At 31.1% G+C, this 12,073-nt stretch overlaps 1 long non-coding RNA gene across 1 annotated transcript; it reads left to right on the top strand.

Moving 5' to 3' along the window:
* The first annotated feature begins 9,121 nt into the window (after nucleotides 1-9,121).
* LOC139905221 (uncharacterized) lies at nucleotides 9,122-11,807 on the top strand. Its single transcript, XR_011779830.1, has 3 exons — nucleotides 9,122-9,853; nucleotides 9,902-9,995; nucleotides 10,067-11,807. It is a non-coding gene; the product is annotated as an uncharacterized lncRNA (long non-coding RNA).
* Nucleotides 11,808-12,073: the final 266 nt, after the last annotated feature.

Below are 12,073 nucleotides of genomic sequence, written 5' to 3'. Positions count from 1 at the left end.
GTTCATATTCTTATTGTCTACAAGGCGTCGCTTTTTGACTATTGACCCAGAAGATTACTACATCTTGTTTTCTTGAATATAGGTATAATTATAATAATTACCTTTGGCTAAAAAATAGTTTATATTAGTGTATATTCAAAAATTATAGATCTAATTTTGTTTATACAAGTTCCATTAACTTTGTACATATATTACTTTCCATAAAATGTCTAACCACGCAATTTATAGTTTATTGACCAGTCGTCATAGCAGGATCATTCTTATTGTCCAAGTTGGAAGGAGAGGTTTGCATTTGGCTGAAGATATCATTTTCAGACATCAAAAGATAAGGGAATAAAGGGATAAACGAAGCAACAAAAATTAGCTGAATAAGTTGAAGTTCAATGTTAAGGTATATGAGTTCATTACGATTGGAAGACGCTCATATTTATTCAGTGGCATGGTCACAAAAAATAAGTGATTATCAAATCAGAATGGCGTCTATGTACACAAGGAGTTTGTTGTAACCAAATTTAGGCTTTATTCAACTTTATTTACAATCTATAATGATTTTAATAATAATAATAATAACTGCAAACAAACATAATTAATATAAATATGTACAACCTCTACTTCATATCTGGCACATGGTCCCCCGATGTTTACTACTCTTCTTTTATCTAGGTAATATCATATATGTATATTATAAATGACAAACGGAGCAATTGAAATATTAATCACATTCACCCCCTCCTAATATCTTAAATAATCTAGACATATTCGATATGTTTTGGATCTTCACAACACCTATGCATCCGTTGACTCAGATTTCGCACTAAGGGGTTGTTCTATTTTTTATTTCCTTCCTGAGATCCTACGATATCTTCCGATTGTATTTCATTAATTCCTTCATGTAATTTTTCTGCATTGGTATTTATACCAATTTAAACATGTAATATCTCTATCAATATTTATTTATTTGAACTTTTTTTTTTGCTAAAGACGCTCATGATGATTGAGATAATACCTAATTTTTTCCATATAAAGTACTTTCAATATTAATATTTTTGTAATATTCATTAAAAAAAAGTTTAAAAATGGCTCACCTCATATTTTGAGGTTAGTGCAACTACATTTTTACTTTTTTTTTTTTTTTTTTTTAGACATACTTCTATTTTATTTTATACGATACATTAGCAGAATAACTAGCAGATGTTTGCACAAATTTTGAGAATCGTAAATTATTTTAAAAATATTATTTCGTTATGAGGGAGGCTTTATCCATTTTTTTTTTTTTTGTTTGGATAACAATTAAAAGAGTTTGTTCCGTAATTTTTTTAGCCATACCTACTTATTTCAAAATAGCCTTCAAAATCACAAATAAAGTTATTTGGATAAAATAAAATTTATAATGGATTGTAAGACATTTATTTGTTTATCTAGTATTTTGCGAGTTTCCAAAAAAAATTTAAGTGAGACGTTCATCAATTTTAACCCAATATTAGCACCTTCAATCTTTATTACTTTGCAATATGGAAGTACTTTGTCTTAATTTCATATTATACAATTCAATTACAGATATTTAAAAATGTCATCATTTGCATAATACTGTAGTCTGTAATTTATGAGAATTTCATTCAATTGTCTTGATGTTTAAGAAAGTTGTGTTGTTATATAGAAATATCATATTTTATTAGGTCACAATTTTGGTGCAGGTTATAATATAAACTTTTTTTTTTTTTGGTTGGAGGCTACAGCCCTCCCTTAGCGCGCCCCTGCGTATTTTTTTAAGGTTTATATAAATACAAGGTTTTATTATAACGCTTTACTGACTAATGTATGACTTCCATCACGCTTTTAATTGTGACATCAAAGAGTATAACTGTCCTAAAAGTAGCTATATATCGCCTTCCTTATAAGAAATAAAAAATTAAACACGACTTGGCCTCACAATTAAAAGTTAAAGCCTGGCCATGGTCGGAGAGTTATTGACCCAACATGGTTCAACTATCGTTGATAAAAAATTGAGCCCTACCCGAAAGTTGGGTTAGGTTCAGGTTCTCTTTTTTTTTTTTTCTTTGCACCCATTATGACACCCCCTGAATGAACAGCACCTTCAGCATTTGTCTATACCACGGATCTGTCTTGCTAGTATATAAGGTGAAAAAATATCTAAGTTCAGCTGTTTTTTAAAGGAGGGAAGCTGTTGAAAATAAATTGGAGGTTAGTTTGAATAAAAGTACTAGCTCTAGACACTTTTCGAGGCTGCCCTAAAAACTGCCTGGAGGCTATTTTTAGGCTGTTCAAAAAACAATTTGAATAAATTGGAAACCCTTTAATAAACATTGAGATCATTCTTTTTATCAATGTATTGGAGCTCTATACATTTCAAGACCCCTGAGATTGCCTATTTTGCTTTTACTAAGCTACTCTCTTGAAGCTCATTTTTATGCATTGATAAACAAAAAGGGTTCTATATAATTATATGTATTTTGTAGGTTGGACTTTTTATACTAGATAAATATTAAATTAATAAATATATAATTCAAAAAGAACGATTGAACGGAAAAAGGAAACGGGGAAAAATGAACAAATGGACGACGACCAAAAAATTTTTACAAAATGAAAGAGTGAACGGGTACAAGCCTGAAGATAGTAGATATATATTTATGATAACGTCATTGGCATTAATATACATATATGACAAATGGATTTAGTTTCCTAACTAATATTCTACATTTTCATTGATAAAACCATGAAACCAAATAATTCAGCGATGTTTCATAAGTATTTCATGTTTCTGATATTTAGGAAATAAAGATCAAAGATGATGAAATGATTTTTTTTTTTTTTTTTGTTTTCAGCTATTAGTTAACTATTTTATAATATAAAACATCAATGTTATTGAAGGGATTACAAAAAAAATTAATGTTTAATGATGGTATCTAAAAAAATTTAAAAAATAGGTATATAGCGATTAATATTAAGATATCGATTTTTTGATAACTCATATTATATTTTGTGAAATCTATTATTTGTTTTTGTAAAAAACGGGATATATTGATTTTAATGTATGCTCGTGAATACATTTCAACTAATAAGCTCCTGATGTGATGATCCCTTTATATATATCTTAATTTATATACCCTCTCATCGCTAAATCTACACTAAAAACACCTGTATAAATATTAAAAATATTTTGAACCATATCGAAGAAAAAGAAACCACAAAAAACGTCTTTCACTAGACTAAAGTATAAAGAACTTTATTAACGTCATTAAGTTAGATACGTGTGCCAAATATTTCTTACTTATCCGTGCCAATAAAGATGTTACAACTGGAAATGAATGAATCAAATGAGCCCATATTAGGTCTAATATTGATCCTTTTTTTTATAATAAGCATTAAAATATTATATTTATTAACAACGCAAAATTATTCAATTGCCTTTTACTATAAATATTCGTTTAAATAGATGCATAAAGGAATGGAAATAATTTTAATATGTGCTCAATGATAAGTAATTTTTCTCTTTTATCAAAGATAAAGATACTCAAATTTAACCCTAGTTGATGTTATAATTATTTAATAATAAAAAAGCCTAAAAATCAGGAGTTTTGATCCAAAAATACAATTTTTGGGTAAAACTGGATCTTCAAATTATAATACTAAACTTTAATGGCTTGAATTTAATGTTTTGGTTTATTTTTGATGAGACTAATTTATATTATTTGAGTTAAAACCTTTAACTCAAATACTTATTTATAAAAGAAAAATACCAAGTGGTCCACTAAAAATCTTTGGCTTTGAATTTTTAACTTCGACAAGATATAATTTATTAATTAAGAATTTCAACAAAATTAATACTATGAATAGATGTGTCTGAGATCTCTCAATATTTAATGTGCTGGCTGTCAGTGGTGTTGTCAAGGTGGGTGGCATCAGGGGTGTATGGGAGCATCAATGTAGCTTGCAAATTGTAAATCATTTCAGACAATTATGGAAAATCTACTAACTAAAAAACTTTTAATAGGATCTTCAACAACAGCAAGGAATATTATTTTATTTTGCCGGATATATATCACAATAATTATTAATACTCCAACAGAAAATTCGACGGAAAGAAAAATCAAATTTTCTAAAACACTCTACAGTTTACGATTACAAGAATGGTCTTTAGTGAGCAAGAAATAGATTGCATGGTACATGCATCAATTAAAGATATCTGCCTCCAACAAAATGATTCTAGTCATTCAAAAAAAAAAGAGAACTAACTGTCTATGTGTTTGACTAGTACAAACGTGTTTTTTGCTGTCCCTTGTGATTATTTTTTTAAAGTGGAACTAGGACTGATCTCTTGCGTAACAATATATTTTAGTATGTTGAAGCCCATCTGAATTATCTTAAGCAATAGATTTGGCACGGATCATCGTCTTATGCATTGAAAATCCGTTTTGGAATAATTAAGGATCATGTAAGGGGTTTATTTTCCTACCATCTTCCTATTCTATTTAATTCTGGTTTATTACTTTGAGAGTTAATACTCTATGTCGTTCGTATTTTCGCGTCATTTTTTCGTGTAAAAATCAGTACGTCATCGAAACAGCAAAGCTGTTTCAATAGTAGTAATAGTTATACAATACATATTTAATTAACAAATATAATCAATCATCAATGCCTTCGGAGTAAAAATGGAAAGGAAGAATAAAAAACTATTTGTGCCGCTGCTTCATGCAATTCTCCAAATGGAATTACTTACATTGGATTCCCTAAGGATTCTCATTTTCGTGATATATGGATACAAGTTTGCAGAAGGAGTGACAATATGCATCCGTTTCCCAAAATCTGTTCCAGTCATTTTACTGATGAAAATTATGAGAGAGATTTGAAGAATGAATTGTTGGGAAAGGCCGCTTGGAAAAAACTAAAGAAGGATGTCATTCCAAGTTTGAAACTGTTCAACTCTGTGACGGATGATGGAAATCCTAATCCTCGTGAGGATGAAAGAGGTGAAAGATTGGCTAAGAGACAGAGGAGAGAAATGCTTCATCAAGCCATGAGAGAAGTTGAAACTAAAGCCAAAGAAGATTCCATTTTTGACAAAACCAAGAGTGTTGAAGTGAAACCTGAAATGGTAACTACCGGATCCCAGACCGTCAAGGATTTTCAGACTAAGTTGCTGAAAAACAAAATCAAAGTGTTGCAGAACCAGGTGCAATCACTTACAGAATCCCTCAATCTGTATAAGAAGGCAAATGTAAGATTCAAGTCAAAGAAGAGTATTAAACAACTCGTGAGAAAAGATAAATGGTCCACGCCTTCTCAAACAAACATGCTCATAGCTAAGGACAAATCTAAGACACGGTGGAATTATAATATTTTTGTTTCATCTTTCAGGTCATTATAGTTCGAGGTTTGATTTCATCCTGGAAACAAGAAATTTTTTTATGATTACGATTATGGTTCGAAATTATTTCCGAGATAGAAAAAATATGAATCAAAATATATGCAATGATTTCTGACATGGGAACGAAAAATCAAAGATTGTGGAAACAGTTGGGGATAATGGTTGATCAATCGTCATTCGTAAATCCAGCGGATTCCAGACGTTCAATTCACGCTTTTGCAGATGTTCCTCATTTAATCAAGCTATTAAGAAATCACTTCATCGATAATGGTTTCAAACTACAAGATGGCGCAATCATAAAACCAGACTCTCTGAAAATAATTCTACAAATTGACAGTAATGAGTTACGAATGAATTATAAATTGACCCCTAAACATTTCAATGGCGTGAAAAATGAAAGACATCGCGTCCATTTAGCTACACAACTGTTTCGTAAGAGCTCTGCTATGCGTCTTCGTTTATTATTTCCACATGAAGAAGACTCTCAAAATGTTGCTAATTTTGTGGATTTAATCAATTCTAGGTTTGATGTTATGAACAGGCATGGTCCTTACGATTCCAAGAATGATGTTGGAAGCGGATTTGGAAAGTACCTTGAAAAGCAAAAAAAGGTTCTCATGGAACCCATCAAGATCATTTCATCCATGAGACAACTTCCGGTTACAAGCAACAAAAAAAACAAATTAAAACCGTATCAAAAAGGAATTATCATATCATCCAAGTCTCTTATGAATTTGTATGGTGATCTTACTTCTCAAAATACCACCATTGAATATATTTTGTCGGCTCGATGTAATCAAGATATCATTGAAAAAATTTTCTCACGTATCCGAGGAATTGGTCGATTTCGCCAGCATCTTAACTCTGTGGAATTTATGGATAGATTTCGTATACTAGTTATATCCAATTCATCACAATTTGCTGTTTCAACCGCCGTTGTTAAATCTCAATTAGAAACTGCATCATATGACTCTTCTATTTTAAATCAGATCAAAAGTACGCTTGATGAAATTTATCTGGTAGATGAACCAGAAGAAAATAACTATGATGAAGATGATATTGACATACAAAATGATATACAATTGCTGCTTGAAGAAGGTGAAATGGTAACTGAAGACCCTAATACTTATGAGCAAGAAAATTGTAACCATGAAGATGAAGATAAGGACATTGATGATAGTTTAGAAGATGAGGGTAACAAAATCAAAGATAATGAACTACTGGATCCATCAAAGGAAAGTGAAAAAGAAGCATTCATTTATATCACTGGATTTTTAGCAGATAAACTTTATGAAGAATTTTCAAGTCTCGGTACAAAGACAAAATATTTAGATTTTGATCAACTCGTACAAGCAAGTCCATGGATTGTTTCTAGATCTCAAGGAGGTCTCATGCAGCCCTCAGGAGAATTCTTGGAATTTTCTAAAGAAAGGGAAAGTTACTTTTTAAAATGTCATAATCCTACAGTTGACTGTGATCCTTTTGTAATAAAAAGACTGACTGACTTATTGTCTACAAAATACCCCCACCAAAAATGTCAAAATCATTAAGAAATTTGTCAGAACAAGAACATTTCATCGTATAAAGTACTAAAACTTTCCCAAAAAAACTAAAGACTGCAAGATTAAAGCAAGAAACACAAGAAAATTTACTCATTACTGAGTCATACTCATATATCATATAATTAACTCTCCTCTCAGCACATAACTTAATCTGACAAGTTATTTATTGTATGTAATTGTCCATACTATTATACCATTATATGTCTACTATTTTGTTGTAACTCTGATGCTTTTAATAAAGTAATGAACAGTGTTAAACCTATAAAATTGAATTATTTTGTCCTCATTATTTGATTTTCATTTGTGAAAGTACGTAAGTTTGTTTTATTTTTTAAATATGTATATTATATTAAATGATCGAAATTTGCCATTTCCATGACGTCACAAAACTATTTTTTCCTTTTTGCGTTTAAACGCTGCGAGAAGAGGATGAGCCATCATTATTAATTATTATATTATCATTGGTGAATAGGTAAAATTGATATATCGTCACTTTTTTTACCTCCCTCTTCATCGTTGTTGATATTATAGTTATATATTAGTGAGTCTAAAGGGAGAATACTTGTGGGATTCTCCTTTGACTAACTTGTCATCTGGTATGGTTAAAAACATTGTCTCAGTTGCTCCCAAGAACGCGGTTGGAAAGGAAAAGGATGGAAAAACTTCTGTCTATGTGCTCAGAGATTAGATAAATATGTCCGTTAAGTAAAAACCAAATGCATCTAGGCAATCTTGCTTTAATTGCAACAGAAGTTTCGAAATTCAACTTAAGTGAAGTTCACAGCATTAATTGGGACAGACCTCATCGTCCTTTCATTATAACTCGAGAAAAAAATCCTTCTGGAGGGAATAACGAACGAGATTATATTTCCAGTTGAGATTGATCTTAAGGACGAAAATGACAATATGTTCAAAGTTGTGTTGGATTGCTGCAAACTCATCCTCGCTAGAGATTGACTCCACGTCCTTTGACATAAGACTCAAGTACAGCTATGGAAAAGTGCGTGAGAAGGCATTGCAATATATGTTTGAACCTTTTTGTGAGGTCAAATCTTTTTGCATTGGAAATTTATCGTCTACTGAAAAGTCATATTTGAATTTTTAATTATTCGAGATTTCAGCATTGGAATTCTAAAAGTTTGGATTTAATAATCAATGTAAATGGAAATCCAAGGGACGTCACTTCTTTTATTCCTTTAAGGGCGGAGATTGAATTATTAGAATTCCAGGGACAGACGCGGCAATGTGGAAATTGTATTATTTTTGGACATGATAGGTCTGCTTGAAAGTAAAAACTAAGTCAGTTGTCTACTATAAGTCGTAGATGATTTCAAGACTCGAAAGATCCGGACAAGAGGATAAAATCTTGTTAACAAAGATTGCGAGCAAAAACTTTTAGTGTTACTTGTTGTTACATTTAGTAGATAATGTGACTCAAGAAAGTTACATTGTTGATGAGAATACGGAATTTTCATCGACAAAACATGCAATAAAACTCACATATAAACGAAGCATTAGCCTACATTTCAAATAGTTGGGATAAGGAGGAATCAGAATGTGTTGATGGGAAGGTTACCTCGTATGCTGATGAGTGAAAGTCATCTACGATCATTCAAAACTCTATTAAGCTTAAAAAAACCTTCTCTAAAGGAGCATGTGGTTTCATTGGCTCGAACCAGATCTTAATCATTAAACAAAAGGAACAGACATGATTAAAAAAATAATCCAATTTCAAACCTCGATACTTCGAACTCAAACAAGAAGATGAGAAACGATTCAACTTATTAAATGACTGATAATCAAATGAAAGATAACGAATAGTACTTTTAGTAATTGCAATATTGAAAAGAATATGGGCATTGGAAAGATCCTGTCGCTCAAAATAAGAGGAGGCAAGAATCAGTTATCCCACCATGCTTTAATAAAAGATTATTATCATTTTATCTAGATGGTATATGCCTTCAGGAAATCAAACCCCCTTCGAAGGATTAAAAACTTTAACAATAAAAATAACTACTCAGCCTCAGTATTAAAGGGAATAGAGAATGGGTATAAAACTTTAGAGAAGTAACCGGGCATTTATGATATGAAGAGAAGAGATCGTCCTGTATTTATATAAAATGGGAAACTATGGAAAAGGGATATCCCTTCTTTTCCATAGTTTTCCATAGTTGCCAGAAGCTATACATAATTAAAGTACAAATTGTTCCAATCTCCAAAAAGAGTATGGCTTCAACCTTGACAATTGTAGGCCAATCAATGTACTAAACCAAACATTCATAATATTTTCAAGAGTTATAGCAGGTCAGATTGAACCTATTCTAGATAAAAAGATAGGCCCAGAGCTAAAAGAGTTTTTAAATCGAAGAAAAATATCTGACATTTCCAGGAATATTCAGACAGCGATTGAAGCATTGGATAGGAACAAGCGTTTTAGAGCTATTATTACGATAGATTTTTCAAAAGCATTCGAATACCTTTTTTATTCTCGCATTTAGAGATCGGTGAAAAAACTACAACCAAGTCGTTTTTTCAACCCTCTCAGGGCATTGTTAGCTATGGGATCATTGACTGTAACGGAATGGAGATCAGATCGATTTACTTGAGTAAAAGTTGTCGGCGGGGTTGTCCTTCAGCCCCCTGCTCTTTTTAGCTGCAATAGAAGAGCTAAGAAACGCCATGACAAAAAAAATATCTAGGATTCGGTGGCAGTTCTAGAAATATTAAACATCTTATAGATCTTAATGCCGATGATGTGACTGTGATGATATAAGCGAACTTGGAAGCTCAATTACAAAGAAGAATAGAAAATGTCTTATCTTATTTTACTACGTTCGAAAAAAAAGTCGGGATTGAAAATCAAAGACTGCAATTATCTTGATTGGCTTATGGTATCCGGGAAAAGGTAAAAAAATTTCAAATTGTTCTACAAAATAATTGATAGCTGTTTTAGGCATTAAATGGATGGGTTCTGGTGCCTCAAAATTAAACTGGCTGGAACTAAAAACGAGAGTCAATAATTTATTATAGGCTGGCACAATTTTAACGTAAAAACACTTTATAACACTTTTGTCATTTCTAAATATTTTATATAAGGCTATTTCTTTACCAATATTAGCGGAGGATGCCATATTGAAGGAAAATTTTAGTTTGATAATCTTTTTCATCGGAATTAATATTTCTGCATTAAAGAGACCAAGAAAAACGATTGGGTGGCGTGCTCTAATATTTTGTGGACATAATCACAAAAATGTATTCGAAAGTTTTGGTTGATACAACGAAGAATCCCAACATGGAGTGGAGATTTATGAGTTTATCAGTTGGAACTGATCTTATAAATGAATATATCTACGACTTCTCGATTCCTGCTACACAAAAAGGTTCTTTAGAATGCGACTCCCACTTACGATTGTGGAACGACCGTGGATATTATTCATAAGAATCATGGAAATAAATATTTTCCAAGAATTTACGGTACCCTGTGTCTTTGCAATGGGAGGCACACACAAAAAAATCAGCTAACGTTAAATGATTATTCACTCTGGTTGTTTTTTTTTACTGGGAAGTTTACTTTCCTCTCATTAGACATACCAAGCTACAAAATGTGCCCGTTCCTTGGCATTTGAAAATTAATTTTTCTCATTCAGAAGAGCTACGTTGTCAAGGTGTGATAAATAGGTTAGGGAATTAATAATTGGAAGTATAGGATCATGTCTTCGACTTCCCGAATAGCTGATGGAAAAAAATTCACAGCTCAATTTCAAATAGCCACAGGAATTATTTTTTAAGCACTCCATGTAAAGATTGTGGTAAATTATTCAACACTATTAGACACGCTTTTTCGGAATGTCCACAATTACATTTTCTGAGATCATTTATTAGTTTAAGCCTAAGGGTCTTGAGGGCAATAAAGTTATTTAATTACGACAATAATTATATCCGGCGTGACATCAAAAAATGAAAAAAGTATTCCTAAAGCTAGGTCGATAAGGAATGCTATATTAAATATTATTAGCTACCTAGCACAGAATATAACTACATAGGAGAACCTGTGATTGTGGAGGATATTCGTGCTATTTTAATTTCGTAGGAAGCAAGATATGGTGCGTTCAAATTGAAGATCCCTTAGATGATTGAGGATGCTTGGAACTGGGCCTCGGATATCATTAGAAATCATTCATCAAACACATCACAACATTTTCGAACTTTGCAGAAGATACATCTTCACCAGAAAATTTTAGATAATTCTATTTTTTATAAATTATTTGCTGTCTAAATAGAGGTTTAAATATATATATATATATAAGTGAATTCTTCATCATCTTATCAATTTGTAATGTCCACATCAACAAAAATAATTTAGTGAATATACTTAGTTGTGCTTCAGTGAAAAACTATTTTTTAACAAATATCCAAAGAATACTACTTACCATAAATGTAAATAGTTTCCTTATTTGACAGAATTCAACTTCTTCAAGTCGATCCATACAAAGTAGATCAATATGATATTCTATTCAAATTGAGAACATTATATGGAAATCTCCCCGCTATATAACTTCCTCTAGAGGATCTTCAACATCAGCAAGGAATAGTATTTACCATATATTGTCGGATATATATAACAATTATTATCCAAAAACTTGCTATGTCTGCACATCTCTCAAAATATATAACCATGATATGACCTTAAATCAAGTAAAATAATGAAAGTATATACTCAACTATGTTTAGTTATCAAAATTTATTATGATACCGTCAACTAGAAATGAATTTCATTCATAAATAGAAGAAACTTATGTGGAAGTAAGATATGTTCATATCTTTTAGCAATGATCAAGAATTTTTTTTAAGTCGCATATTTATTTACACTAAATGTAGTAATGTTTTAAAATCACTTTACTTTTAGTTGTGTTTTATTTGTCTTTCTTCATTTTTTAAAACATAATCATCCTAGATTAGTTAAAATGCAATACTCGCTTTTTATTTTTACAAAACTTTGATCATAAAGAGAATGAATAATCGATAATAACTCTGATAATACATTTTGAAAAAATGTAATTAAGAATATTAAAGATACATCAGAAATATTAGTTGAAGGAGGACGAACAAAATGTTTGATAGCAAT

This window comes from Lepeophtheirus salmonis, chromosome 4 (genome assembly GCF_016086655.4).
Source record: "Lepeophtheirus salmonis chromosome 4, UVic_Lsal_1.4, whole genome shotgun sequence".
Taxonomy (NCBI): Eukaryota; Metazoa; Arthropoda; class Copepoda; order Siphonostomatoida; family Caligidae; genus Lepeophtheirus; species Lepeophtheirus salmonis.
This window is presented reverse-complemented; position numbering and strand designations above follow the sequence as displayed.